The 7,550-nt window shown below is 49.2% G+C and overlaps 1 long non-coding RNA gene across 1 annotated transcript; it reads left to right on the top strand.

The window, feature by feature from the left end:
• The first annotated feature begins 1,846 nt into the window (after positions 1–1,846).
• LOC306807812 lies at positions 1,847–4,502 on the top strand. The gene is made up of 3 exons (XR_013775819.1): positions 1,847–2,024; positions 3,063–3,184; positions 3,871–4,502. It is a non-coding gene; the product is annotated as an uncharacterized lncRNA (long non-coding RNA).
• Positions 4,503–7,550: the final 3,048 nt, after the last annotated feature.

The raw sequence follows: 7,550 nt of genomic DNA, 5'->3' as shown, positions 1-7,550 counted from the left end.
GGCCAGGACACAGAATGGGCCAGGACACACAGAATGGGCCAGGACACATAGAATGGGCCAGAACACACAGAATGGGCCAGAACACACAGAATGGGCCAGGACACATAGAATGGGCCAGAACACACAGAATGGGCCAGGAACACACAGAGCCCAGAGCCAGGATGGGCCAGGACACACAGAATGGGCCAGGAACACACAGAATGGGCCAGGACACACAGAATGGGCCAGGACACACAGAATGGGCCAGAACACAAAGAGTGCAGAACCAGGGAATGGGCCAGGAACACACAGAGCCTAGAACCACAGAATGGGTCAGCCTGGAAGGGGACATCCAGTCCAGCTCGAGCAGGGTCATCTCAGATTGCACCCTGCTGTCAGGACACAGCCAGGCTCCAGCACAGCTCCAGGACACTCTCCTGCTTTAGGGAAGGGGCTGGAAAGGGAGGCCTGAAACACAACCATAAATATTTGCTGCAGCATCTTGGGCTGATCTCAAGCCCCGTGACTGCAGATTTGGGGGAATGGGAAATTCCTCTGGCAGCCAGCTGGGCCCCAGTGCAGGGCTCCAACACAAGAGCAGTTTGAGGTGCAGAGATGCACTTTTTGCTTTTTAAGCAGAATAGGCCAGGCCACCCTTATTTAACACATAAGGTACCTCTGGGTGTTTTGGAAAACACTAATAACAACCACATGATTGGTGTAAAGTGCTGCCTTTTCCATCCAGACACACTATTGTTTGCAGATAAATACATTCCATTGAGATTTTTTTTTTTCCTATCCTGACTTTCTGCATGTGGCTTCTGCATCTCAGGAAGATGGGAATGGGGGATTGACCATGGTGGTGGCCCAGGAGGAGCCACTGCAGCCCTCTGGTTTGGGAATTAGGGATGGGGGCCAAACCCTGCCCTCAGTGAGGGTACAAGAGCCAGAGCTATGGAACAAGGATGGGAGGGTGAGGAAAAGGAGCTGCACAGTAGATCTGTGGTAGTTTTTCTAGAAGAAAGCAGAAAATGCATTTTTTAGAACACAAACATCCCTCACACACAGAGATACACAGGAGAAAACCCAAATTCCTCAGCGGGGTATTTATGAAGCCACTCAGAGACAGGACACAGGCCAGCTCAGGGAGATTTCTCCACGTGTTGTTAAAGATTCAAATTACAGAGCAATTGTGAGCCTTTGAAGAGGCTGGAGTGGGCACTGTGAGCCTGGGGCTGCTGGGGCAGGGTCTGGAGATAAGGCAGAGCCAGGAGCCAGCACTGACAGAGGCACTGGGGGAATTGGCTCTGCCTGCAGATAAGGGAAGCATCCTGCTTGGAGCACGGGGTAAACAACTTTTAATACACAAGTGACTTATCTGCAGAGTCCCACGGGAGGAAGTTGATGCTCTGCTGGCAAATCTGGGCTGTGTGACACAGAGGGGACACGGCACAGCCATGGCACCCACGGGTTTGGGGACCCCAGGGGGGTTTGGGGAGCCCAGGGGGATTTGAGGAGCCCAGGAGGGTTTGGGCAGCTCAGGGGGGTTTGGGGAGCCCAGGGGGATTTGGGGAGCCCAGGAGGGTTTGGGGAGCCCAGGGGGGATTGGGGAGCTCAGGGGGATTGGGGAGCCCAGGGGGGATTGGGGAGCTCAGGGGGATTTGGGGAGCCCAGGGGGATTTGGGGAGCCCAGGAGGGTTTGGGCAGCTCAGGGGGGTTTGGGGAGCCCAGGGGGATTTGGGGAGCCCAGGAGGGTTTGGGGAGCCCAGGGGGGATTTGGGGAGCTCAGGGGGGTTTGGGGAGCCTGGCTGCTCATGGGTTAAGGCTCAATAAACTTGTAAAAGGGGATGGAGAGAGATGGATTTGGCTCCAGGAGAGGGACCAGGGCTCCTCGTGGTTCCAGAGGTGGGGATTGAACCACCCAAATGAAAAATCACAGAACAGCTGGGCAAAATCAGACAGACTCCAAAAAGAGACTTAAACAAAAAACTGCCAACACCAATCATGTTCCCCACTAATGACACAGAATACTGGATAAAACTCGGGTGTGTTTTCATTGATAAAGCACTCCCAAGCTGGAGACACAGCTCCCAGTTGTTTGATCACCTCTGGTTGTTTCATCATGGCAGGATAAGGTTTGGGAGAAATCAGGAGGTCCCTGTGTAGCTGCAGGGTTCATCTCTGAGCTCTGGCACCTTGCTGAGCATCACTCCCAGCTGGCACAGCCAAACCTCAGCCCTTTGTGATTTTTTGGGGAGAGGAGATGGAGTCAGGAGGGAGCAGGAAGAGCTGCTCTCCAGTTGAGAGTCTGATTTATGGCTGAGCCCTCAGGCAAATCCCTCACTGCCTTTGTGGTTTCATTTCCCCATCTCTACAATCTCTTTCACGGGTCATGTGTGAGGGGGAATTAACAGTCAAACTTTGTTTTTGATAAATATTTAAAGATTTGTCTCGTGTTTTATGGATATTTCTGAATGATCTTCCTGCCCTTGCATAAGGGTCTGTCCCTGCCAGCTCTTTAATCCCAGCTCCTCTCCCTGGCGTGGAGCTGCAGATTTGGGCTTTAATTGAGTAACAATTAAGCTGCCTCAGTTAAATGTAAAGGCATGTGAAGAAAGTTTGCTACTGCCAGATCAGTGCTGGGTGCCAGCAGCAACCTAAACTGAAGGGTTCTTCTGCAAAAAACTCTGCCAAAGCAGCACCCAGCACCCAGCAATGAGCTCTGAGTGACCCCCAGCACCCCAAAATTCCCATTTATGTGTGAAGCATGAGTAAAAACTCTGTTTTCACCAGCCCAGCCTGATTTGGAAGTGAAAGCATGAGCTTGAAGCTCCTCTGAGCTGAGGCCAGTGGAAATTCAGTGTGGGTTTGACCCCAGCACTGTGCACGCTTCAGTCTCTGCCTGTTTATTGTTAAACTCATTAAAACCATCAGGGTTTTTGCATCTCAGAAGTGTTTTCTGACTTCATGAAATATGTGAATGCTTAAGAAAGAATCTGCATAAATAGTGACTCAGGAGGAGGGATTCTGTGGTGTTCAAAGGAGCTGATGAGCCTGTGAGTAATGAGTTAATTTACCTCCAGCCTACCTGGTGCCCAGCTCACCCCAGACCTGGCTGCTCGTGGGCCCTGTGCTCCTCCACCCAGATGAGTGAATTTAAGCTAAAGATTCAAAATTAGCTGTCTCAGACCTGCCCCAGCACAAGGTCAGTCACTTCCTTACAATATAAATGTGGAATTTCAATGAGAAGAAATTCAAAGAATTTCAGAATGAAGTGTTTTGACTTTTTTGAGTTGAAATCATCTCCATTGCTAATCAATGCTTCATTCTAATTTTAAAACACTAAAAAGTTTGGAGAGCAAATCCACCCATCCATCTAACCAACATTTTTGTTCAAGTCCTCATTTCCCAGAAAATAATTTGGTTTATTCAGAACTAGAAGAAAAAATTTGCAACTGCCAATAATCCATTTTCATCCTGGATTTAATGTAATAAACTTTCTGGAACTGCTGGAAGTTGGAGATGTCATTAAGTGGATACCTTGTACTGTCACCAAGATTCATGGGATTCCCCAAACCCATCCCAGGCTTCAGCAGCCCTGCTCAAGGGGTGTTTACAGTTTATTCTCCTCTTGCAGGAAAATGATCCCAAGCTCTGAAGCTGATGGGAGGCACTTTGCTGTCTGTCACAAGGGCATATGTGAAATATGGCAGGGAGAAAAGCCAGCAGTGCTCAAAGCATGTGAGAATATTTTATGTTTAGGCAGAGGAGGGGGAAGGCAGGAGCTGCATGATGCTGGGTTTTTCATGAAAAATAACATTTCTCCCTGCCATGGGAAAAGTCCCATGTTTTATTTTCCTGAGGAACATTCTCTCCTGTGTTTCCCACCAGGTTGCTTACAGCAATAATTGCAATAGGAGCAATCCTATTTCTCCTCTCCATGTCCTTTTCAGCCCTCATGGTTTTATTTGCCAGGATGGGAAGAAGACTTGGAAAACATAAACAAAAACCCCACAGCATCAGTTGCAAAAAGAAACAGCTGGCTTAATGGCTGTGCTTGATGAATGGACTTTATATTGGATATTGGGAAGGAATTCCTGCCTGTGGGGGTGGGCAGACCCTGGCACAGGTACCCAGAGAAGCTGTGGCTGCCCCTGGATCCCTGGAATGTCCAAGGCCAGGTTGGGGCACCCTGGGATAGTGGAAGGTGTCCCTGCCATGGCAGGAGTGGAATGGGATGGGATTTAAGGTTCCTTCCAACCCAAACCATTCTGGGATTCTGTGATCATAAAGGTCTTATCCAACCCGAACAATTCTATGATTCCAACCTCATCCTCCCAGGCTCTCCTGAGCTGAGAGATTTCCTTTAATCTTCACAGTCCCTGGAGGAGTCTGAATCATCTGAGCACTGGGAGAGGTGAGGAACCAGCAGTGCCCTTCAAACCAACAGCAGAGGAGTGGAGAAGGACACTCCAAATTTTTTGGTCCATTTTGCACTGAAGAGCCCCACAAAACCTCAGGTCTAAGAGACAGGGAAATGTTCACTGCAGTAGCTGGTCAGGTGTCAGTGCCCAGCACACCTGGCCAGTGACAATGGGAATTCACAGATCCTTCCCAGGAATGAGCACTCAGACCCATCAATAACAGACTCTGCTGCTGCCTGGGAAGTTCCCCTTTGATTCTCTCTGAATGCTTGAAGCAGTGACTTGGCCAGGAACAGACTCATTTTCAGCAGTCACTCACATTTCATCCTCAAATGCTCCCTCTGTCCCTGGGCTTGACCTCACCACCCTCCTCCTGCCAGGGCTGCTCTGCTCTGGCTCTCCTCAGCTCCAAGAGAGAAGGTGGAACAATGCAGCTCTCTGAGCACCCCTCCAGCACTGAGGAGCTGGACATTGTTTTCTTTTCCTGTTTTGTTTTGCATGGAATAACTCCCCTCTATGGAGTCACTTGGGCTCCAGAAACAGACTATTAATAAACTTAACTGCTTTGGGGAGCCCAAGCCAAACGCTGGCCTTAGAGGGGAAAAAATAAAATCTACAATTGCACAGAGCTTTTTTATCCCTGTGAACCTTCTGAGGGACATGTGGTGATTATCCAGCACGTCACTGTGGCTCTGGGAGCCAGCACAGCCCAGCCTGCCCGTGCTGGCCCTGGGCTGAAGGAGCTCTGCAGGCACAGCAGAGGCTTTTCCCAAGCTGGGGCTCTTTGGTGGCTTCCATCAGTTTGATTTTGGCTCACAGATTAATGGTCCTACAAAAGGGGACAAGGGGTGGCCTGTGGTTAAAGCACAGAGCTGAAGTCACAGAGCTCAGCAGGAGGATGAGACAGTGCTTTGGTATCAAGGTTTTTCTCTGCTGGGCCCACCAGGTCCTGCAGAACATAAACTTCAGCTTTTAAAAAGAAAACCAGCTTTATTATTTGTGAGACCAAGGCCTAATCCAAGCAGCCAACAGGGATGAAAGCACAGTTGAAGTCTGTTCTCCCCATTTAATGTTAGATCTTACTCCAGGCACAGGATCAGACTCCCAGGCTGAAACTCTGGATAAAACCAGGGATGTGCAGCAGCAGGAACAGGGATCACAGGAAGAGGCTGAGAGTTACTTTGGTAGTGGGTGAGATGATATTTAAAATACATGAGGACAACATCCAACCTAGAGATGGGACCAGAGGTCCCATGGAAACACAAAAGGAAGAAAACCATGTGCCAGATCTTCCTCCAAGTGATATTGAAGCCACTCTGGATCTGTGTAAGAGAAGCCAAACCCAGATTCTAGCACCAATTCTGGAATGGGGTGCACACAAAACTGACACGTGGCTGTTGAACACTGAGTCCAGGTGATCTCTAAACAGGGGTTTAGTTATTTTCTTTTTAAAAGTTTATAAAATTAATAGAGATCTGAAACAAGAAACAACACAAGCCAAGTGCTCAACTTGCACTCACAAACCACAAACCAGCACTTGCCCCCCCACCCAACTCCCAAAAAATTCAGTAATTTTTAAAATAGCAAGTCTTTTACTCAAAATCCCCAAATAACTGCAGGTTTCACTTTCTTCCATTATGTCCAGCCTCAAGAAAGCCTGGCAGCTTCCCTTCCATGGAACAACTGCCTCTCCTTGGCATTAACCTGTCCTCAAACCACACTGAGGTGGGTTTTTCCTCTATTTTCCTGCCCATCCTGGGATAAAATCACTGTTTCCCAGGATGAGGGCTGGAACCCTCAGAACACCCTGTTCATTGATCCCCTGGGAGCATGTTCCCCTCTCCCTGTGGATGAGGCTTTGCCTGATGTGCAGGGACTTGCTTTGGCACCATCTGATTAGCTGCTGTTAACATCACTTATCCTGCTGCAGTTTCTTCCCAGTGAGCAATGAAACATTCCTAATCCAGGCAGATTAAAGGGAAACACGTTTCATCATCCCCCCCTCAGCTCCAGCCACTGCATTAGAAGGTGAAAGGCATTTGGGGTTGGGAATTGCTCACTGCTCCATGGGAGTGGAGCAGTGTGATGCAGACACAGCCTGACACATCTCAGCTCCACGGGGATGTTGGGCTGTGAAAATTATTTTCATGGTGCTTTACCTCAACCTGCTGCACGTGTTTTGTACTCTGGGTGAGCCCAGCCTGAAGTGCTGCTGCTTCCAGACACTTCCCAAGGTTTTCCAACTTTTCCAACTGCTGTCACTGCTGCTGTCCAGCCTCCTCCCTGGGCTCAGTCTGGAAAACCAGATCATGCCCAGCATGGCCTTACCCAGAACACACTTCTTGTGTTTTAACCTAAGTTTGTGAGCTGCTCTCAGTGGATGTGACCACGTGCACACATTCCCCAACCATGGCAAGGATTTTTAAAGCCCTAATTTAGCTGTGCCACAGGTGAGGGGCTCCATGAACATTCCAGCTGGGAGGAGAGCAGCCTCTGAGCAGCACTGCTGGGGAAGGACCAATCTACAGCCCAGAAGATGTGACACCAAAGGATTTACTGGCAGGATGGAAATCCTGTGTCAGAAAAAGCTGGGATTGGAAGATGGAGTTTTGTAGTCACCCAGAAATCCCACCACAAGGTTAAAATCAGGAGGAAACCAGAGCTTCACTATTTCTGCTGCTCATGGGGCAAGCTATTTTTATTATCACAATAAAAAAAGATTCTGCCTTGAGAGGTTTGGGGAGGTACCACTGGCTTTCTAAAACCTCTCTCTGGAAAGGGTGGTGACCACTAACCCCAGGTACAACATAACAGTCTCCCTCCAGCCTTGATCTCCCTGCAGCTTCCCATATCCCTTGTTTTGCTGATCCCTTGCCATTGAGCTCTTGCAGCAGGGGCTCTGCTGTGCCTGCCTGGGCACTGCAGCTCCTGAGCTGCAGCAGGGCCCTGCTATAAACCAGGGAAAGTGGGACACAAGGCTGGACACAGCAAAGCAGGACCAGAGCCCATCCGTGCTGCTCTGCTCTGCCACCACACTGAGAACCAATTTAGATTCAAACTGAGCTTTTCACTTGCCACCAAAATAAGCAACTCATGGAATTGCTATCCTCCCCAAACCACAGGGTTGTTTTAATGACCTTCCATTTA

The sequence above is a fragment of the Erithacus rubecula genome (assembly GCF_903797595.1).
Source record: "Erithacus rubecula genome assembly, chromosome: 14".
In the NCBI taxonomy this organism is placed as follows: domain Eukaryota; kingdom Metazoa; phylum Chordata; class Aves; order Passeriformes; family Muscicapidae; genus Erithacus; species Erithacus rubecula.
This window is presented reverse-complemented; position numbering and strand designations above follow the sequence as displayed.